Below are 24,210 nucleotides of genomic sequence, written 5' to 3'. Positions count from 1 at the left end.
AACGCTTTGCACTATTATGCTATATGCTAGCATGCTAACGTTGGCATGTTAGCATTGGTAGCATGCTAACATTAGCATATTAGCATTTTTAACCATTTTCATAACTAGACACATATATAAACACTTTGCACTGTTATGCTATGTATTAGCATGCTAACATTAGCCATCTAAATATGTAATAAAATAAATGTAGGACTAATATTTATAGTGTAAATCACGATATGGGGGGGAACTATGGTGCTTGGCGAATGCTTTTATAGTTTTATGACTATTTTTGATGTCCTTTGTGTGCGAGTGCAAACCACCAGGTGGCGCCAAACAACTTCTGCGCAAGCAAGTTAGAGCTTTTATTCCTGTCACTCACACACACACACACACACACACACACACACACACACACCATTGACTTTACCTCAGTAAATCTGAGGTTACTTTGACAATTCATTCCATCCCTGGAAAATGTTTAGTACTAAACAACCGCACTGGCCCGAATATATTTCATATACAGTTGTCCCTCTCCACATTGTGCTTCAAATTTCACTGCTTCACTCTGTCACGGTTTTCCACAATATATGAATTAATAAATCATCACTGTTTTGTGGCTGTCTACGGGCTGTTATTAGTCAAAAAGCATGTATTTTTGGCCTAAATTAAGCATTTTCAAGCATAAAAATGGCTAAGTGACTAAATACAAATGTGAGACATTGAGAAAACGGTATGAGTAAAGTTACATTCGCCATTCGAAGTAACAACAAACAACAAGGAGCTCTTCTAATGTGTGAGTCTAAACTATGCATAATTTTCGATTATTATGTCTCCTATATTGGGTACTATGAGTGTAAAGGTGACTATAGGGGTGTTATTTCATGTCTAAAGAGCTCTCATAGTGTAAAAAAATGATTTAGAAGGTTGTAAACATGGTGATATACAGTACATGCGCCAACTGCAATGTACTCCTACAACCAATCAGTGATAAATGAGGGCTGGCTGCATCATATGTGGCCAAATATTTATCTATTAACGTTTCAGCAATGTCATCTAAAATCTGTGCGTTTGCTGCAATTAACTCATGAATTCCCAGACTCACGATGGATCCCTTGTGCCTTTCGAAATATCGGAAATGCTCCCGAAATCGAAAATAGTCCAGTTCATACAAAATGAAGTCCTTAACTTTTCGTACGGTTTCCCGCTAATAAATCCCTCGTGAGACCACACTGCTCTGCAAAAGTTGCTAGCCTCAGCATGCAGGGTTTGCTCCCCCCTTAAGGACATTATCACCTTGTCCAGTCCTCTGGAGGGGAACCTCCTCTCTCCTGTGGGCTACGTCTTCCTGCCCGTGCTAATTAATTAAGAGGGCATGCTGGCCACAGTGGAGAGCAGGCCCAGAGCCTTTTCATCTACTTTGCAGACAGGATGCCTTGAGACTTATCGCCTCCTCTCCCAATAATGCCAACACCCTGTAGAAGCTAGTGGAGATTTAGAGGCAGGTATATTACGCACCAAAACGCCCTCTTAGGGGGAATTAGCTGCAGCTTTAGCGATAAACCAGTGCTTTCCATCTGCACTGATTTAATGGATAACCGGCACACTGTAATAAGAATTCTATTACTGTATTTACTGTAAGACGACAGCCTTTAATATATATTTAAAAAACTTCAGTGCAGATCCATACCGTGCACGGGGAGGGGAAACAAAAGTCACAGGGAAATAATGTGACCACATTTAATGAAAGGTTAAATTTTCATTTACTCACTATTGACTGAGCTGAAAGGGCCATTATTTATTGTATTGGCATGATGTGGCCCATTAGTGTTGTATTGGAATTGGTTTGGCTTCTTCCTCTACCCTTTTTCTCCTCGTTGTTCAGCGATCGCTCCGAGCGAAAAGACCTGTTCGTGTGCGCTTGTACACAATGTGTATGCGTCGCAACACGTGCGCAACGCAACTCCTCAAACTTTCCCAAGCTGAATTCCCTCCGTGCGTCCATCCATCGCCTGCATCTCGCACGGCGATGCCGGCCATCGATCTGTTGTTCCCGTGATCTCACCGACGCATCAATGACAATCTAATTCCTTTCAACGGGTTTTATCAGCCGCCGTGTGCGCAAAGTGACAAGACACATGGCCGCCGCGCGTAACCTAATGAAAAAACGCCGCTCTGCTCAATCCAGATTGAGTCACAAGACGGCACATTCGTTTAAAGGTGTTCCCCGATTGGGCTCGGTGGAGATGATAGCAAGGGTGTGAGCGTTGCCTTCTTTAAAATGTTCCTCATTAGCATCCTGGTGTAAACAAGGCCTCGTTGCAATAATGAGGCAACATCTGCACAATCATGAGCTAACTGGTCCTGAGGCCAAAGTCTACCCAAACAGCAGGTCAATATCGTGGAGGTTAGTTAACTTAGTTACAAATACAGTGGAACCTTGGTTAGCATCATTCATTCGTTCAAACCAAAACATACTCTAAAGCGGGGGTGCGGCCCGCAGCTGTGATTTTATCGGCCCTCAGCACAGTCTAAAAATGATTGGGAGAGCCTGCCCGTTGTGTTCTGCGTCCTCATTGGCTGTAGACCACTGTCAATCAAGCTCCTTCGTGCAGGCGCTAGCAAACTAGCTAACCCCGTGAGCTGCTTGTCAACCGCCAATAAACAATTGAAGAAGAAGCAGCGGCTAACCGGCTAAATGAATCTTCGGTTGACGGAGGAGGATGAGGACGACGGCAGGAGCAATATGCTTTAACAAGGATACAAAAACGCTACAGCCGAACGGCGCCGTCAGGAGTGAATATGCGTGAGTCGCTTAATAAACGAGGAAACACTGGATGCATTTTTGTAAACCCAAACAGCCAAACAAATTATTTATATGTCTTTTATGTTTTTACCGCGAGAGGCAAACAGAGGTGATGACGCAACTCCCCGCTAATGCATTTCACTTCAGAGCAATTTTAAGCCATGAAAACGGCCACAAGGTGGCAGAAGTGCATTTGATAAGACATCACATGGACCGTAAAAACACACAAGACAGGAAGGAGGAAGTGGGAGAGCGTGGAGGAGTGTAGCGTGCAAAAGGTTACGCATTACAGGTAAAATGTAACGCATGCACACGCGCGCACACGTGCACAATGGTGGGGTTGTCTTTTGAAAAATGGCTGGGATGGAATGAGTTAATAACATAAAGATGTGTGCCATAATGCATGGTAAGCGGGAAATGTTTTTGCGTACATTTTCGACGTAGACCGACAAATACGCTAACCAGGGCGTATGCTAACCGAAGTTCCACTGTATAACATTTACTTGAAGATTGTGAATATTGTCATTCATTCAGGTCATTGTATTCCCAGGGAATCAACCGCAAATGCGATGTTCAGGTTGCCTTAGAAGACATTTTGCCTTTCATCTGTGCAGGCTTCATCAGTTCATGCTTAATGACTAGGTGGGACAGGTATAGGACAGACTAGAGCCGTCCTAAATAGTCACACTAATGTTTGTCTTACCTCATTATTGCGTAAATATTAGCTTTACTCAATGTTCTATCAAGGACAGCTCTAGTCTGTCCTATCTAGTCAGACTAGTGTTTGTCCCACCTAGTGATTGAGCCTGCTCAGATGGGAGATATGTCTTCTAAGACACCTGAACCTGAACAAACATTTTTCTCTTTTCAATGCACTAGTAATTTATTGACGGTCCCTTGTATGGACAACCAGCGGTTACAGCGGCACTTCCTGTGTGAGCTCCCCGCACCATGACACTTCAGCTGCAGCTACGGCACCGAATAGCCTGCTTGGAGGCGCATTATCACACATGTTGGGAGTGTGGCCCAGCGTTCCAAACGTTACACGGCAACCAGATCAGCCCGATCTCGTGGTGGAAGCCGATATTATCCGATCTTCTAAATACAGCGGCCGTTCCCGATCGGGACATCCCGAGACGGATGTTCTGACAGTGTGACATACTGCACTGGTGCTTCCCTTCACTGCACTGCTGCTTTAATGCAGTCTACCAGTTATTCCAATGATATTAAAAACATGACTTCATAAAAACATTACAATTTGCCCTTGATTTTTTTCTTCACCACAAAAACCAGTTGGAAAAGAGCGGGTCGTCCTCCATTCAGGGTCGTACTGTATGCAAGTCAATATGGTAATATGATGATTTGGAGTATTGATAGCTGGTTCCACTATTGCCCGTCGCTTCCATACGACACGCACACAGCACTCGTCAAATCTTACGACTGTGTCATTTCCCTTTAACACAGTTTCTTTCCTCCCGTTTCCTAAACTCTACATAAACAGCGTGGGGCTTTACGGCCTTGTTTTCTGTCTGTCGGCACACCGTGCCAGCATCCGACACCAGCTCCCTGCCACTTTCACAGGCTGTAAACATCTGGGCAAGACCTTTCATCTGGTCGATGTGGCAAGGGGACCCAGGGGCTCTGGATTAACGCCACGATAAAAAAAAAAAAAAAAAAAACAGGCTCCTGCTTTCTGGTTTAGCCTGCCACTGTGACAAGTTGTGCTGAAACGAGCCAAAGGAGGAGGAAAAAAAGCACTTTACAGGCCAACACCACAAATTAATAGTTTCCTCCAGAAGACAAACTCGTTCCAGAGTAGACCCATTAATTAAAACAGCATTTAGCTTTAAGGGTTGTTTCTAATTCAATGCCCCCCCCTTGTTTCCTTTGCTATTAATGTTAAAAACATGATGGTGTGTGCCTGTTATTTAGGCAACACTGTGTTGCCATCCAACATAAGCCTGCAGAAGTGCATATTTTAATATATTTAATCTAATTTATTCATATAAATGATATATTATAATAGAAGATTTTATATACAGTGTTTTATTATATATTTTATATAATTATATGATATATTAAATACATTTTTAAATGATAGGGTTCAATACAATCACACAATTTTTTATATTATTGTCACACTTTTCTTTTATCTTTGTAGATCATAGTAACAAAATTAGAATTTGCCAAAAAAACAATATATTTGAACTTAATTTTAAAGTGGCGGGAGTAATATTTAGTTTACATATGCTTGCTGGAATCCATCCATCCATTTTCTACGCCGCTTGTCCTCGCTTACTGGAATATAAGACGGTATTTTTTCCATCGAAAAACATCTGAAGGAGATGCATCGCCTTATATGCGAGGTAGAGAGGCTCCTACATGCAGGTGTAACTCTCGGGTGGCGCCAGATGACTTCTCCCCCAGCAAGTCGGAGCATTTCTTCCCGTCACTCACACTAAATATTTAATTGGATTTTTTTCCAACTTTGATTTTGTCTTTCAAAAATATTCGTACAAAAACATCAGTGCAATACCGTGGCCTACTTTTAAATATAGTATAGAAAAATTATTGTACCATTTTTTTTTTTTTTTGTTCCTGGGATCTCTCATGCACCCCTGCCAAAGCAGCAGCACCGCTGGAGCAAATCAATGATTGACCTGCGGCGGTAACGTGCTGTACATTACATTGTCATCGGCGTGGCGAGGTAACTGTAAAGCACACGCTGTGTTCGCCATGAAACATGACTCTGCTAACACACTCAGCCGCACGCCCGGACGCCCACAACGCTCGTACATCAAGTGCCAGGGCCTTGTCGCTCGCTTTATTGAGAGGGGAAAACAAAAGGTTGAGCTGGTTGGAATCATTCTTATTTTCTCAGGACGATTTTTCAAAAGAACACCAAAAGCTTTCCTTTTGGGGTTGGAGAAAAGGAGGACAGAAGAGAACTGGTGATAGAATTGATGAGTGGCACATTGATGGACTGTATTCCTGCGCTGAGGTGGAAGGAAAGTGTGAGAAATGCACCAAAGTTGTAAAAAGTTACTTATGAACGATGGCTGCATGCACAAGGCAGCGTTTATGTCAGTTAGCATAAATGCACTACATGCTTATTCAATTGTGGTGCAAGAAATTAGAGTGGAACCTTGGTTAGCATCATTAATCCGTTCCAGAAGGTCCTCCGCAAACCAAAATGTACTCTAACCGAAACAATTTTCCCCATAAGACATCATGTAAATCAAATTAATCCAAATTGTTAACACGGAACGCGTTCTTTACAACTATAGTTTGACATGCAGGAAACACTTTCCAGGCACACGAGTTTAACTTTCACTTTCTAGAGAGGTGCGACAACTTCTGAAAAGAATCTGCGTACTTTACATGTAGTTGAACATAGAAAAGAAACATGCTCTTGTCTCGTCTTGTCTGTCATTTCTTCCCATTCTTCCCCTCCAACCACATCTTGACGGACATTCAGTATCTTTTAATATACTGTGAGAATGTAAACAAGCGTGTCTGGGTAGCGTTTATTCTGTGCCGTCCTTGAGATATGTTAGCAAAACAAGCAAGAACATTGGCATAAATCTAACAGTATTTAATTAGAACACTCAAATAAGAACCTGGGTTTTCTTCGCTTCAATGTTTGGTCTTAAAATTTCATAAGGAACCATGTGTTTAGCACATTGATCTCAGAAGAAACAAGCAATCATCAACAGCCACTAATGACTTTCCATTTGTTACACAGAGAAGCGAGGGAGCAGTCCTTCATCCTTTCTTTCATTTATTTCTTTCTTTGCCGCTTTCCCCCCCCTTTTTGGCGACCTGCCCTCTCAGTTTCTCACTTTCCCACATCTCATTCAATCGCCATCGCTGGCTCTGACAATGCACCCCCTCTGAAAGGACACAGGTGACTGAACCCATGACTGTCCTGGCGTCGGAGGATGATACATAACAGCTCAGCCTCAAATGACAAATCCAGCCGACGCCGGGCAGAGAAGAGACATATTGATTTTTCAATGATTAATAAGTGGAAAATAATTGTGTTTCATTAAGATGGATGGTGTTTCATTTAGTGTTGTCTCTTCCTCTTCACTTCAGCACCGGGCAGGCAATCCAATCTGCTCTGACCGCAACCTATTATCCTGCTATGGCAGCCACTTGTGGTTCTCTGTGCTTTTTCTTTAAAAGGTGATGCGTTTTCACACCAAATAAACTAAAAACTACTGTATGTTTGCATGATAAAGTTGCGCTCATTACAGAATGGGCATAGGAGTTAGTCGTGGAGTTGGTTAACCATGATCTGTTAATATCAACCACCAGAACATTCAAATCAGACACAAAACTAATAAAAATGAAAAAGAAGCCAATGTTTTTTTCCCCAAAAAGAATGATTTTATCACAACTTTAAACAGGTTACTAAAAAGAGTTTGTGGTTATTTTAACATTAGCCTATTTTCCGGACTATAAATCAATTCGGAGTATCAGTTGCATCAGTCAAAAAATGCACCATGAAGAGGAAAAAAAAAATGTCGCACTGGACTATAAGTCACATTTATCAGTATTTATGATCGAACTACCATAAATGCAATGAATAAATGCCAGAATGTTCTTGATGTATGATGCCTGGATGCATCCCGGTGTGTAGGAAAGTATCAATCAACCTTATTTTAACACTAAAAATTTCATTTTTATATATTTATATTCACGAATTAATGAAAATACAGTGGTACCTTGGTTAATGCTCGCTTCAGTTTGCGCATTTTTCGGTTAAAAAACTAAATATTTGCTAAAATTTAGCCTTGGCTTGCGTAATGTGTTTATTTTGTTATTTTGGACTGTGTTTTTCAACAAAACTATGTAGAAGTGATGTTAAATGTTCAGTTGTCCATTCATTTGTAATCATTTTTGCATATTTTCTGCATGTAAACCGATTATTGTTGCCTATAAAATGTGTTTTGTATAAACATTTTGGGGTGTCTGGAACAGATTCATTGGATTTACATGATTTTCTATGTGAAAATTTGCTTTGGTTAGAGTCCGTTTTGGTTTGAGTCAGGCCTTCTGGAACGGATTCATGATGTGAACCAAGGCACCACTGTAGACTGAAAATCATGTGTGGGTATTTAGTTAGTCAGTGGCTGACGCAGCAACTACAATCTCCAAGCTAGACATAACTAAACGACACTGCTGTCTAAAATATCACACAGGTATCATATAATTATAGTTGCACATTACTTACAGACACATTGTCTGCAAGCCAGATGCATGTTTAAAAGTATTCCGTAACAAAAGCGTTCAGTATCGTCCTATCATGTTAAAATATCAATATTGCCACTCAAATTTTGGGCCTTATTTTGAGCCGTTGGAGAGAGTTGCTTTGGCACAGTCTTTGGTATCAACAATACCAAGCTGTTGCTCACTATACACCGAATTTCTTTGACAGCAGCCTAAAAAAAATGAAACAGGCGTTGGGAGTGATGGGGGAAGGGTGCTGCACCCCGGCCCTCCCATCCAGCATCACGGTGCATCACTTTAATGTTCATATAATGACACCCCCTCCAAGTTTGTGTCATGGGCCATCAACAATCATAATTGTAAAGCGATTCATTGACTGATGGCGTCAACACGGCTACTGTCAAGAGAAACCGATACACCGTAAAGAGAATAGGGCCCCTCTAATGAATATATCAATAACCGGTGACAGGTGAAAGAGTGCTCCTGACGACATTTCGAATAAGCGCTAACACCCCTTATAGTGGAGGGAGGCTTCATTTGTTCTGCGGTGGCCCTTTCAGGCAAGGCTACTGAGGGATTAATACAGTTTTGAACGTTGACCTGTGATAGGCACAGCTGCAAAATCTAAGGTGGAAGGGTCGTATCAAAAATCCAATATCCAAAACGTTACACTAATGATTTTATTGCTTCGGACATACTTCACAAGTCCGAAAAAAAAGAGTATGAAGAAGTTTGGCCTGCTATGTTTCAGTGTTACCTTTTTCTATATAAATAAAAAAAAAAATGAATAAAAGATAAGTGATAGGTAAGACTGTGACTAATTTCTCACTTTTTTCGGCCATTTGAGTGAGTGTTTGTCTTTGTGTCCACATATAATCACCTGCACACTTCACAGGGGGACCACGAGCGATACATCACCCAAATGAGGTCCGGTCTCGTCCATGATCCATCACGTGGTGTCTCGTCTAACAGCCAACGTAATGAGAAAGGGAACCACGATGGGGCCTGGACACTTTGTACGCAATACTATTGATGGCTGTTTGGGAACTACCTTCGAAATGTAATTAGCGTGGCCGTTATGTGATTGTGCGTCCACTTGCACTCATCTGCTGCGTACACCTGTCATCCAGTCTGGGGAATGGCCGAAATGCAATTAAAGGGGCACCGTGGCGCTCCATTGTCACATCACGCCGGGGCTACCTCTTTTTGCCCGCCGCATTAATAGCGTCTCTATTGCCAGCGCCTGCTTCTTAATGGCTGATTTATTTCATTTTAATATCCTTGTCATGGGGGTAGGGTCTGGACTAGAGGGTCTCATAATAGGGGGGCTTTCACCCCACCCCCCTCTGTCTCCAGCAGGAATGTTTGGCTCCAAAGACCCCTTTGAGTGAGGTAGTGGGGGTGCATAAAGCTGGGGGATGGAATATAGGACTAAAGGTGGTGTCATCCATAGTTAGCGTAAATGTTTTAATCACAGCCTGGGTGTGAAAACTCCTAATTATAACTTCATTTTGTTTAATAATGATTTGGAGTGCATGAGAAAGTGGAAAGCTCCCTTTCGCCAGGGTCACTTGTTCAGTATATTGCGCAAACACAGCTGCAGCAGAACCAATGTTGCAATACCAGAGCCAGCATTAACACATCGTAACTGCTCGTAACATGTATGGGTTTCATTTCAAAGCGCACGCAGAGGTAGGTAAAGCAAAAAATGCGACTTCTGGCGGCCTCAAGAGGTTGCCTACAGCCACAGATGTTAACACCAGTGTTTTTTGACCCAGCGCTTATAAGTAGAAATGCTCAATATCGGCTTTCCATAGAGGCAGTTTGATGAGGTCTCATTCGCGCACCGATATCGGCAAAAAAACAAACAAAAGCGATACCAATATGGTACATTTTTATGCCAATATCGGCATCCTTACTAATTAGAGACTCAGGCGGTTATTTTATGTCATCAACCACACATCCGATGACTGCTGCATGCATTTGTAGCAGCAGTGTCTTGATTTTGTAGGACAACGGCATCCCCAAGAGATACTCAATTGACTGGAACCTCCGTCATTTAACACGCTATTAATTGACTAATGTGCGTCGCGTCACTGTGCAGCATAGGTAGATGAGGACCATGGGGCCTAACCAGAGTGGATTATGGGAAATTAGCCGTCAAAACAGGCGCCATCCTGCCTTTGTTTCTCATCTGCGTCGGAGCGGATGTCGGCGCTTTGACACGATTTCCACAAAGGCGATTATTCTAATCACTTAATTCGGCTATTAGAAGACGTCGGCTCTTGTTAGCCTCATCTGCGCCGTTTCCCCCAGACGACTGCGTGCGCATCATCAATATCATTACTCACCACATTGTTTGATCCAAACAATGTGATTAATGAATAGGCAAAAGTGTACAGCGGTAATTCTCACAAATCAATTACCCATGGTGAGGAGACCCGTGTTGCGGATCCACCATAATGTTGCTAATCATACACTTTTAGTGGGATGCACGGAGTCAATCGTTGAGTGCGTGGGTGTGATAATCAACACTAATGTATTTAGTGTTTGCTGTGTGCGTGCATACGCAGGGAGGAGTTAATCCAAACGCTACAATGATTATGCACAAATGCACTCTGCGGAATATATATACTTTTTTTTGTGCGCATGTAATTGCATTATGAAAATTACATGTTGCTTTTCTTGGGAATTACACAATGAAAGGACTTAACACATGTAGTCAACACCATCCTCGCCAACACCCGCCGTGTACGCCCCTCGTTTTCCCATCAGCATAAGAGGCTTTGAATGTTCCTGTTGGCGTGTGCATCAAAGAACGCTGGTGAAGGAACCCCAACACTTTGAAAAGTTACATTCCATTTTTGTTTTTCCTGCATTTATCTATACATGTTTAATAACTGTACTTATTGTAAAATATTTCTGCATGTATTCATTGATTTTATTGATTATTTTATTTATCTTTTATGTTTTAACACTTTTTTACCATTCTTATTGTTATTAGTGCTGTCAATCAACAAAAATTATTACTTATTATCTGTAACTATCTGTAACTAACTTATTTATACGTTTTTATAAATCCGAACGCCCGATCTCAACAACGTATTCATACGTCTTTTGCGTTTTTTTGCGCGAGAGAGGCAACAAGAGGTGATGACGCAACTCTCCACGAATGCATGTCACTTTCAGAGCCATTTTAAGCCATGAAAACAGAAGTGCATTTGACAAGAGCTCGGCCGGGATCGGAGATGGCAAAATCACACATGACAGGAAGGAGGAAGTGAGAGAGCGCGGAGGAGTGGAGTGTGCCGAATGTAACACTTTGTCGGGAAATTTTAACGCATGCACACGCACGTGTGCGCGCTCATACAAGTACACACACATGCACATACAGTAGTTCCGCTCCCAATGTGAAAATAGAAATAGTTCATGGTGTTATATTTGTAAATATATTATTATTTTGATGTAAAACAACCCTTTTTTGTACTATATTATGTTGTGTTATAGTTGTTTAGATATTTGAGCAAAAGCAAAAAATATTTGTGTCAAAGTGAGACTTGTGTATGTTTATATAGCCGGAGAACGCAATATTCTGTGTGCCTTGAAAGATCAGACAAAATTGCCTAAAACTACTAATTACTAAAGCGGTTGTCTTTTGAAAAAACGGCTGGGATTGAATGAGTTAATTGATCTAATTAATCTTTTTTAATCTAATCTAAAAATTGCTGCAAAAAAGTCCACGCCTTGAGCTGTTTAAATTTAAATTTATCACGTTATTGTGACAGATGAACATATTGGTAGATAACAAAAAAAGTGGCTTTATGAAGTCATTCATTGTTTTTTAACAGGCTGTATTTGAGACGAGTCACAAGTGCTGCCTGCAACCTTTAGTTTCGACCACCAGGGGGAATATCCCGATTTTGGTGGTCACTGTAGACCTGCACGGTGGCTTGTATGATGAGCCACTGGACGCACTTTGAAACACCTAAGTTACAGTAACTCCTCATCTTCCACTATGTGTTTTCTGCCTGCTGTTCATCGCTGTTCATCATGCTCCTCCACTTTCACTTCTCCTCGCCGCTCCTCACCGTGCCCTCCCAACTAACTACAATGGGAGCCTGTCAGCTGATGCTAAACAAGCCCAAACACAATGACAGCCAATCAATATCCACTTCAGGGTGTGACTGACCATTGTTTCCTACCCCTGACAACTAAAGCACAAGAAGCCCCACACATAAAAACGGATTTAATAGAAAGATTGATTTATGATTAAATAAACTCTGCTTCTTCTGTTGAATAGTGCAACGTGATGTTTCTCAGCGGAACTTGTGAAGCCATTACTACTACCATGCCAAAAATAATAAACATCTCATGAATGCATAAATACACACACTCCCTGTCAAATAAACAGAAGTCCACAACATCAATAAAATCATTATTCCAATTATGCTCCCCGTGGTGTCAAATGATGTATATCCTGATTATGGAGCCGGGATCCATCCATCTGGGCTCACTCTTCATCCTGCCTCTAATTAGCTTTCTGTCTATAAACCAATCTTTCATTCATCAATCCATTGATTTTCCTTGTTTTCATTACCACCAAAGATGGCTGATGCAAAAGGTTAAACACGTTACGTTTGGCAACCGGCAGAGGATAAGCTCTTGCTTCATGTGGCTTTACAAATGAATTTGTCTCCCCTCATCAGCGGAAGCCCACTTAATAGTTATAGGAAGCTAAGTTTGTGTCCATTAAAGCAGAAATAATTTGTTATCAATGCGGCATTGCTTCATTTAATTGAATTAGGCTAAATAATCCAAAGTGAGTAATTGCATTCTTATGATTAATCGTAGTAATAATAACCCGCATTATTTACATTTTCAGTTTAATTTGCTGTTAAACTTAATTTGTAAGAGTTCTCATTCGTAAACTCGATTAACATTTTTATCCTTTTGGTGAATAAACGTTCGTCTCTGCTTCTTCCTACTCCTTTTCGGACATTTTGAATAGTGCAAGTACTTCAGTGTAACTTTGCTAGGCATCTGTGGGTTGCTCAGGCGCTGCCGTTTATCCTTATTTCCGCAATTCCACCGCTACGTTCAGCCGTCTTCCCGTTGTGGGACGCCAGTCACGGTTCAAAGCGGAGATTACCTTTACTTTCCTTGAAATGATGCCGCTAAGCTTTTCGACAGTTTTTTTTTTTTTTTTTCCCCTCTGCCGCGCCTGTCCACGTGAAAATAAACAGATGCACATTTTGTGTTTAGAACTGCTGGGAATGATGGATTACAGAACACAGATAGCGGTAATTATCGGAAAACCATTAACATACCGACACTATCCATACCCTTACACAGTCTACTTGGGACATGGGATTTAGGATATACATACAGTACACTGAGAACCTATGCTGAGCGGAATAAATGCTAAATCCACTCGCCTTGCCCTTAGGTTGTCTTTATCCCATATTTATTTTTATCCACAGATTCCTCGCGCTTCCTTTTCCCACTGCACTAAGGTGTACGGGTTTACTGTAATGTAGTGTATGGGAACTGAGATGAGATGCATTGTTCCTTTTTGACAGCGGCTCAATAGCTAATCTCTGAGTGTCTTGGATTACGTTCAATCTATTAACCATAATGGCGTATATTTAGTGCTTTCTAACTTCGCCTTGGGCTTCTGTCACCCGAACACAGCGTTGGAAGTGGCAGCATGTTAAAAGCGAGCGGGATAGCACGCAATCTCGCTTGTTTGGGAGGACTGAAAAGCACTTTGTTTACATCCGAGGAGAGACAGCGGATGTGTAATTCGCCCCGAATAGAAGCATCAAAGAGCGCAGCCTTGTGAACGTAGGCGTCGTTTGACTCAGAAGTGATGGCGGTGTAACGGACGCATAGAGCGGAAGTTTGAATGCGAGGTCGTATTGTATTCTGCAATCAACGCGAACAAAAAACCGGCAGGATGGAATCCAAAGCTGCAGCCCGTACTGTGGATTCTACAGTCAGTTTTAGTGAAGTGGAGGAACAACCCACATTATCCTCATGTAAACCATAATTACACATTTACTAACCTCTTTTACCAACGAAAGGAGAAGTGTGCTTCAAATATTACCTTAAAAAGGGGCCCTATCTTAAGTGTACAGTTGTCCCTCGCCACCTAATGCGACGATTTATGTTACGTTTTTTTCAAAAACATTTTAATTGATAATTTGTAAATCCAATACAAAAATATGCATTTTTAAGCAAATAAAAAAATATATTTTGCCTAAATTAAGCAACACGTAACCCACGCCAAGGTAAAACTCAACTCTGATCCCTCTCGTTACTTCCTGTCCGCACCCCACTCAGCTCCCCTAGCGTCTTAAATGGATTGTTTCTTGACTATATTGGGTAATACGAGTGTAAAAGTGACTATAGGGGTGTTATTTTATATCGAGAGGGCTCTAATAATGTTAAATGTCTTTAGAGGGTGTATGGAAGCATTTCATTTATAAATAAGGAATCCTACTTCACAGAAATTCACATTTTTATTTAATTTATGCCACTCCTAAATCTCAAACGATCAGCTATGTGTGCTTCAAAAGATTTCCACAAACTCTTTAGGAAGTTCGTGCATAACAACTTGCCGCTTGAACAGCGGTAAGTGCTGCTCAGTACCGTTTTCCCTGAGAAACACCAGCCAGGAAGTGTTTTTAATTATGTGTCTAAAGTGGAGTCAGGCAGCAATTCAATAAGATTTGCTGTTTTCCGGGAAGCTAAAGACCTACAGACAGCTGTTTCGCAAACAAAGCAGAGTTCAATGCCAGATTATCCAGTATTCATCCAATTATATCCAATGTCTGATTCTTCTTCACTGTTTGCTGATAACCATTTGCATGTAACCGGTTGGGGGGGGGGTCTCTGTGCAGCTCTGAGCAGTGGCGGGGTGTGTGGGTGGCTGACCCTTGATCCCTGACCAACTGCAACAGAATAAGCATAGACGGGGGAGGAGGCTGTGGAATTTCAGTCAAGAGGAGAATGCAGATTCACCTGAAACATAACCTTGCAATTTATGGAGTATTTTATGAAAAGCAGCTTACTATAGCGCCTCGTTGACATCCAATATCATTTTGGAAGGAAGAAAGGGCACCTTTCAGTTCAAATCTGTTGTTTTTAAAGAGGACCTCTCTTTATTAGAAGCAATATATATATTTTTTTATCAAATAAAATAAATGCTTAGAAGTATAAAGTGCATTTACGGGCACATTATTTAAAAAAAACAAACACGGAGGAGGATGATAAACGCACATATTTAAATGTATGAAATCTAGGCAGGCAGGCAGCTCTTAATTTGACAGGAGCCTTTGGAGGACAAATGGATGGCACTGCAATGATGTCTCTGTCCACCAGAGGGAGCCAGAGGAGCACACCGCCCAGAGGGAGGCTGATGTCATTGCAGCGCCCCAATGAATGCGTTGCTCAGACACAATGCATTATGAGAAAACCTGAAAAAGAGTTTTTTTAAACTCATAATGGTACATGTTTGTATATTTAATCAGGTATACCTTTTGAGTGTTAAGTTGCAGTGTGATGAGTTTAGTGTTCTTTGTTATATTGTGATACTCTGACATATAATGACCTCCTGTGATTTACAGTGGGTTGACAAGCTTGTGATAGGCCCCTGCCAAAGAAAGCTACGGTTTCCTCACTGACTTTAAACAATTAGTAGTAGTTCTTAAGTAAAGGAGATGTCACGAGATTAGAATTTAGACATAAATTAGCCACACCGCTGTCAAAGCTGCAGGGTTCAAAGTTTAAGAAAAAAGTCGCGGCTTATACACCAGAATTGAATTGAACTGTAATAGACTGAACCATGTTTGTTACGCAGCCCTGATGCATATAATAAGGCGTCCACGATCCACCCAGAATGGGTCCGCGATCCCCTTTTGGTTCCTGACCGAGCACTTGAAAACCACTGTTCTATATGACAGAGGTGCTCTTCTGTTTTAGGAATGTGCTGCAAAAATATTCCCATGTTAAGAGGTAAAGCCAAGGGCCATTCATGGGATGCATTTAGTTGAGGGCCTGCCTATTGAATAGTCCTGGTCTATGATGTCTCTTTTCAGTTCTGCACTGAATTTAGATCAACATATTATTTAAATTGCCAAATCCACTCGAACATGCAGCACGACTGGAAAGAATCCCATCTTGACTTGCTGCAGTAGCCTAAATGGGCCAATAGGGACATGTATGAGATTAGATTTGTTTCATAATGATTAAACAAACTCTCCAAAGAATCATACAAAACAGACTGAGGAAAAAAAAAAAAACCTCTACAGGCTTCAGTCATCCGTCTTTGGTTACAGCTAAAATCCCGTTGGAGTCGATGCATGTTAAAATCATACGACATCTCTAAAAGTGTTTTTCTGGCATAAACATGCATATTATGTTATGTAACGTGACCATTTGGAACACTCGTAATGGGACTCTTTTTTTAGCACAATAGATTTTAACAGAAAGCCTTCAGGAAGGTAGGACAGAGGATTGTCTCAGATTTGAGAATAAAGTCATAAATATACAAGAATAAAGTCGCAAATTTATGAGGAAAAAAAGGTGTAAATTTACAATTTACGATTACAAAAAAAAAAGTAATAAATTTACTTTATTGTTGTGAATTTACAACTTAGGAGAAAAAGTTGTAGATTTACTTTTTTGGTGTAAATTTACAACTTTTTTTTCTCAAATTTACCACTTTTTTCCCCTCATAAATTTCCGGAAGGAGGAAAAGTCGGAAATTTATGACAGAGTCGCGCATTTCGGAGGAAAAAGTTTAAAATGTACTTTATTGTCGGGAATTTACGACTTAGGAGAAAAAGTTGTAGATTTACTTTATTGTTGTAAATTTACGACTTTTTTCCCAAATTTACAGGAGGAAAGTAAATGCAATGCACAAAGTTTCCCAAATTTACGACTTTTTTTCCTCTCATAAATTTACGGAAGGAGGAAAAGTCGGAAATTTATGACAAAGTCGCGCATTTCGGAGGAAAAAGTTTAAAATGTACTTTACTGTCGTAAATTTACGACTTAGAAGAAAAAGTTGTAGATTTACTTTATTGTTGTAAATTTACGACTTTTTTCTCAAATTTACAGGAGGAAAAGTCGGAAATTTACAACAAAGTAAATTTCCGACTTTCCCAAATTTACAACTTTTTTTCCTCTCATAAATTTACGGAAGGAGGAAAAGTCGGAAATTTATGACAAAGTCGCGCATTTCAGAGGAAAAATTTTAAAATGTACTTTATTGTCGGGAATTTACGACTTAGGAGAAAAAGTTGTAGATTTACTTTATTGTTGTAAATTCACGACTTTTTTCTCAAATTTACAGGAGGAAAAGTCGGAAATTTACAACAAAGTAAATTTCCGACTTTCCCAAATTTACGACTTCTTTTCCTCTCATAAATTTATGGAAGGAGGAAAAGTCGGAAATTTATGATAAAGTCGCGCATTTAGGAGAAAAAAGTTTAAAATTTACTTTAGTCGGAAATTTACAACTTAGGAGAAAAAGTTGTAGATTTACTTTATTGTTGTAAATTTCCGACTTTTCCTTCTGTAAACTTGAGAAAAAAAAGTCGTAAATTTACAACAATAAAGTAAATTTTCGACTTTCTCAAATTTATGACTTTTTTTCCTCTCATAAATTTACGGAAGGAGGAAAAGTTGGAAATTTATGACTTTTTTTCTCAAATTTACAGAAGGAGGAAAAGTTGGAAATTTACAACAATAAAGTAAATTTCTGACTTTCTCAAATTTATGACTTATTCCTCTCATAAATTTACGGAAGGAGGAAAAGTTGGAAATATATGACAAGGTCATGCATTTAGGAGAAAAAAGTTAAAAATTTACTTTGTCGTAAATTGACACCTTAGGAGAAATGTTGTAAATGTACTTTATTGTCGGGGAAATTACGACTTAGGAGAAAAAGCTGTAGATTTACTTTATTGTTGTAAATTTATGACTTTTTTTCTCAAATTTACGACTTTTTTTTTCCTCATAAATTTACGAAAAGAGGAAAAGTCGGAAATTTACAACAATTACGGTAAGTAAATTTCCGACTTTCTCAAATTTACGACTTTTTTCCTCATAAATTTACGGAAGGAGGGAAAGTCATAAATTTACATAAAAGTACATTTTAAACTTTTTTCTTCGAAATGCAGGACTTTGTCATAAATTTGCGCGAAAAAAAGTCGGAATATTAACTTTCCCCAAAGCTAAAGGTCACATAAGTCCTCCCCTTTTACGGTTATCTCAGGCAATGCCTGTTAAGACGGCGCATTAATACGCCGTCATAGGAAGGTGGAAACGAAAATGTGAAAACAATTGGGGCGTGTAAAAAAAACAATAGGGACTATACTATAAACAAGGAGAAATCAGATAATTTCTCACTTGTTATCAAATTAAACATATTATAGCTTTTATTACATTATGAACGTTTTACTATGATACCGCAGAAAAAAAGCCTCAGCATTCAACAAAAAACATTTACTTGAATCTGTCAAAATAGCGACACTGTGGTATAAACCAGAGTCATGTGTCATTTCCAGGTTGAGCACATAATGTACATTTACAGCGTAGAGAAAAAAAGAAACGCTAATAAACGCTAATTGCCAGAGCGTTGCATGATTAGTAACAACTATTTACAGCCGGGGCGCTTGCTAATCAAGCCATTGAGTTATACTGCAGATGTGGGATCAATTATGGCCTCACTTAGAGCACATATTTACAACACACACACAGTCACACACATGAATTACCGCTTTTGAATCTAGTCTCCCTATTGTTAACCACTTCCTTCCTCTGTAGTTTTTATGTTGGCCTTTCTGAATGTGGGCTGGTCTGCATGGAACCTCAACCCAAAAAGGAGGCATTTAACACGACATTGGCTGAATGTTTTTTTTTAGGGATAACAGATATCATCGGCCAGTAATGGCATAACAATTAGATAGCGGATGACATTGGTATTGTTTTTTTCTACCGATATTCTGATGCGCCGTGCTGGACGGAGCAACAGAGTTTTGCTTTCGAATTGTAAACATGCATTTTGCAATTTGTGGAAATCGAAAAAGGCATCTCCTTTCAATACTTTGAATCTAATATCACATCTCAGGAAGAATCATTCCGAGTCACATGCAGAAACACGTAGTAAAAAACTAATGAACTATGCCCAGTTTATCATTCCCCAGATTGTATTGTCCAGAGTTTCATACTTTGGACTTTGCTTTCTTCTTATGTGAATGCTTGTGCCGCATAGAAATGTGCAGCTTTCGAAATTGTATCACTGCTGTTCATCGTAGGACGACATGCAAATATAAAATATAAAAATAAATGTGGCACTTGTTTTATAACTTGTACTGCACAATGCAGTGTTTGGCTTAATTTGTACAAACAGTGTTTATTTGTGGCATGGCTGTAAAAGAAGCATAATATTCATTCATGACACAAGATTTTAGTGCTGCACAATCGCGGTGTACTGGGAAGAAAGCCAACATCGTATTTTTTTTAATGCTTCTGACACGTTATGTTCCAGTTTGTTCATCGGAGAGCCATGGAAGCCACGTATTGTTTCTGTGAGAGCCATGATCATATTTGTTTTAACACTGAATAAACTCAATGCATGTGTTTTTAAGCAACACCAACAATTTCAGAATGTAACCGTCTCTGAATGTGTTCTTTTTAGTAACGTTGGTATACTGAAGCTAACCAATCATGAATAAAAATTCTTCTTACCATTCATGCGACTTCTGGTGCTGCATGGTTTTGCAAGGTGCTCCTCATCTTTCTTTCTTTCTTTTCGCCATCTTCTTCGTCAAAAGAATTAGCAAGCTGACTTGACCCCAGGGATGCAGAGAACAGGACGCAAAAGTGTATTTTTAATAATAGCTGCAGTGCAGCGGCAGAAATGCAGCAAAGAGCAGTTCAATGACAAACAATCAGGCGCTGACAATGCTACCCCTTACTCGGTAGCGCGCACCTGAGCTAAACAGGAGCATAACTCAAATTAGCAGCAGGTGCAAGACAACAGAAAAGCAAAGCAGGGAAACACAGAACGGAGCAGAAAAGGAAGTGATACCAAAATAAGAGCATGAAACAGGAACTAAGAAATAAAAGGAAAAATAAACCAAACTGTCACGCGGGCTAACTCACAGAGGATCAAGCTTGGTTGTGGTAGAAAATTAATGTATGGATTAAAAATGTATGAGAATGTTTTATATTTGGAACATCGTTTTTAACACTGTGGTTTCTGTAACTTTTTCCTTTAAAACATCAGCGGAAAATAAGCAGATGCATTTTATCATATCATTTTCTCGTGTCTGCGAGCCAGATGCAGTCATCAAAAGAGCCACATCTGGCTCGCGGGCCAGAGGTTTCCTACATCCTTAGTTGTCACGGAAAGACCTCAGACGTGACGGCATTGGACAAAACAGCGTCGGAAATGACGGCTTCAGATGAAAAGGCTCTGGATGAAACAGCTTCAAATGAAAATGACTTCGATTTCAAGTGACAAATATGTCTTCGTATTCAGATATTATGCTAGCGCACACATGTTAACTATAAGGTCCATAAATACAGAAAATGCTCTATTTACAGCCAGCGTGTCTCATTATATCCAGCAAGTTCACTTGGTTGTCAAGGCGTTGGACCATTCAAGTTGTCCTAGAAGACATTTTGCCTCTCATTCGAGAGGTTCATGCTCAAAGACTAGGTAGGACAGCTCTAGTCTGAATAGATAGGACACCTCTAATTGATGACTCAAGACTAGAGCTAGATAGGACAGCAGCAGTCGACTACTTGAGTAGCGCTGTCCTAGCTACTCAAACGAGAGCTGTCCTACCTGGTCTTTTCAGCATGAACCGATGAAGACTGCTCGGATGAGAGGTGAAATGTAATGCCCTGAGAATACAAAGACCTTGACTAACTTAACAAAGTTTCAAGTGTTTGAGAAAATAAAAAGGGAAAAGTCGCTATCATTGAGGACATATTTTTTTTTTAATTAACAACACAGAAGCAACAGAACCAATGTTGTAATAGCGGGAAGCAGCAAATGGCTCAGCCAGCAATAATGCCGGTGATACTGGTCATCTGTTTTGTCTCTTCAAAGAGTCGTCCCAAGGTGTTTGATGAACCAGTATTGATTCTGTCTGCAAAACAACACGTCAAAATAGAAAAAAATCCCTTTTTCATATTATTTATATTTAGAAATAAATGTTTCAGACTTGGCACAGGTCTACACCCTTTGCGTGTTCTTCTTTTTTCCAACACGAGGCATCATTTTGAAGCCTTAACATTTGTGTTCAAATGCGCCTTCAGATCCAAATCACAAAAGTTCCCACCATTCATCTCCAGCGTTTTCCTGTTCTAATTACGTCATCAATGCTCTTTTCAAAAAGTACACAGAAATCAGCATCAGAGCAAGCGTGTGACCCTCTCCACGAACCTTTGAGGCTTAGGAAAACCTTAGATTTGTACCAATCAGCATAGGGCGGACGCTTGACTCGGAGTCGCAAACGGAGAGTCAGGACCCCTAATTAAGACTTGCAACCCCGTACTGACAGACAGATTTGTTTTTGTCTTAGCCCGTGTTTGGCCAAGATCTGCTGGGACTCTCCGATCAGCAGATACGCATTAAGAGAACTTTACCAGCGTTCATTAACGGGACCGGCTCAAGCAAAACATAATCAAAGCCCCTGAAAACGAACTTGGCAGCGCAATCCAAATAAAAGGAATAATAGGCCTTTTTCTCATCACTTTGCCCCCAGAAAGACCCTCAAAAGTGGAATTATTAGCTGTAATTATGCAAGAACAATGTCGGGGGAGAGAAATGGAGTTGTTGACGAGTAGCGATCGCTACTAATTGTTATGTTTGGGTTAGCTCGCAGGTTTAATTCATCAGCTTCAACACAAAACAGTCGTATAACAAACTTAAGGAGAAGATATACAGCACACGGGGGAAGAACAGACGCAGAATATAATCGATCCAGTGCATTTTGGACACATCGGGGGGGCTTGTTGGTAAAGAGTAAATCCAGGCCATCAGTGCTTCCTATTAGGCATCTCTGGTATTTTCCAAACAGCTGCCTTTGATTATTCACAGCGGGGTGCTGCCACTATACTGCCATGAGATAGCATCAGCTGCCTCCAATGGTGCACGGAGACAACATGGACAACACGCACACACACACACATGCACAGTCAAGTGAAGACAAAGGCCAAGTGGCAAGGAGGAGGGCCTGCAGTGGTTCTTCAGGGCTTCCTGTCCTCCCCCCCCAATCCCTTAAGGCAAAAGATACGTCCGACGGCTGGCCAAGCTCATCATTATTGGAAGTCATCCAATATCCCCAAACTGGCAAGCACACTTCCCGCTAATCGTCGCCTGGTACTCTCTGCAGTTGAGCAAATAAGCATCCGGGTCACTGTCTTGTTAATGCGAAAGTTTTTTTTGTTTTTTTTCTTATTTAAAACATTCAGAGCAAAGTTACACTGACATGTTTATGCTTCAACATGTCCGAAAAGGAGCAGGAAGAAGCACAGCTCATTTCATATAACACGTATTCTATTACCTGTCAGTCAAGCTGGAAATACACTGAAGTTATATCGATTTTTTAAAGTCTGACAAGATGCTGATGATTGCCGACCTTTTCCACGTCGGCTCAAACCGCGATGAAACTTCCTCCCCGCTGCTTGCCTCAGCAGCAGGTGCTCCTTGGTGTGCGGCGCTCTAACCCCTTTTTGCCCCGCTGACATTTAGCAGACACACACATTTTGATCCCCCGCTGCCACGCTGCCAAATATTGAAAGGCAACCAGGAAAGTAAAGAGCAAGTATTTACTTAGCGCTCAACAATGCATTAGGAAGGGAGGTATCCATAGCAACGCAAGTGGTCGCCGCACTTTACTGTGTCAAATCATCTCTCGGTGCTAAATAGTGACCTCATGGAGGCACCCCTTTTTCCAAACCCAAACAGGAACAATCTGACTAATTGCAGCCCCCCGCCTCATCAGATTTTTGTATTGAGAGGCAATTGACCCCACTGTGAAAGAAATGAATCCTCAAGGGACTCAATGTTAAACACAAACAGTAGTCGGGCCCACTCAAACACACACACACAGGCCTCACGGTCCCAGATGAAATCCTATAAAATTGAATCAGAGAATGTGACATTTCCACTAACCAGATGCTCCGCTGCACGGAGCTTGTTCCCCCAATAATAACAAATGGACGAAGATGACACATTCGAATGAAAGCTGTAAATGAAGCTCAAGCGCCTGGGAGGAAAAAGAAGGAGAAGATTAGTGGTTGGGGTGAGAATGTTTATTTTCACACTTTAGCATTCCCAGTCCTGTGTGTGTGTGTGTGTGTGTGTGTGTGTGTGTGTGTGTGTTTCAGATCAGCAGACCTTGTGATGAACAACCTGTTCCGTTCTGGAAATACATACTGTGAAACACAACAGCGCTCTGTAGAAAGCATGCAAAGCACCGGTTGGGGAGGATTAAGTTACAACTTTACTACACAGTGAAGCGACACACACAGCACACCTTTCAGAAGGTTACTTTTATCTCACACACACAGAATCAGCCTTCCTGGCTCTCAAAGAAAACTGCTGAATCAGTGCAAAACAGTTACAGTGCTTGTCTTCCAATGTAAATACCATTTTTCATATTCAGGATTCGCCAAACCATTTAATCTCCTTTAGAGCTGCCACGATTAATCAATTAATCAATGCTTAATCGATTACCCAGTTAATCAACAACTATTTTGGTCATCGATTCATCGTTTTTGATTTAAATATGTAAATATCCTCTGATTGCAGCCTCTCAAATGTGAATATTTTTTAATTTTCTTAGTCATCCATAAAAGCAGAGCTATTATCTTTGTGTTTTAGCCAAAACAAGATATTCACACACGTCAGCTTGGACTTTGGAAAACAGTGATGGGCATTTTTTCCTGATATGTTGCGGACCCAACCACTAACTGTAGGTGTTTGCGTCATGTTAATTTGCTCCATCTACGGCCTAAACCCATTCTTCTATTCATTGACACAACAAGCTTCAGATTAATCGACGACGAAAATGATGCATTTTTTTGTATTTTGATATATTTTTTAAGGTTTTTTTGTGTCCATTTATTGTTTTGCTGACAAACATTTAGATTCTGTATTA

At 40.5% G+C, this 24,210-nt stretch overlaps 1 protein-coding gene across 1 annotated transcript in view; it reads right to left on the bottom strand.

Moving 5' to 3' along the window:
- slc35b3 (solute carrier family 35 member B3) overlaps nt 1-19,828 on the bottom strand; it is a 107,671-nt gene extending 87,843 nt beyond the window's left edge. Inside the window, exon 1 of the mRNA XM_054765366.1 lies at nt 19,781-19,828. The gene's annotated coding sequence lies outside the window, so the exon portion shown is untranslated. The remainder of the gene's footprint in view (nt 1-19,780) is intronic.
- Between the last annotated feature and the right edge of the window lie 4,382 nt (nt 19,829-24,210).

Source organism: Dunckerocampus dactyliophorus, chromosome 21 (genome assembly GCF_027744805.1).
Source record: "Dunckerocampus dactyliophorus isolate RoL2022-P2 chromosome 21, RoL_Ddac_1.1, whole genome shotgun sequence".
NCBI lineage: Eukaryota > Metazoa > Chordata > Actinopteri > Syngnathiformes > Syngnathidae > Dunckerocampus > Dunckerocampus dactyliophorus.
Note: the sequence above shows the minus strand (reverse complement) of the source record. Positions and strands in the feature narration are given on the sequence as shown.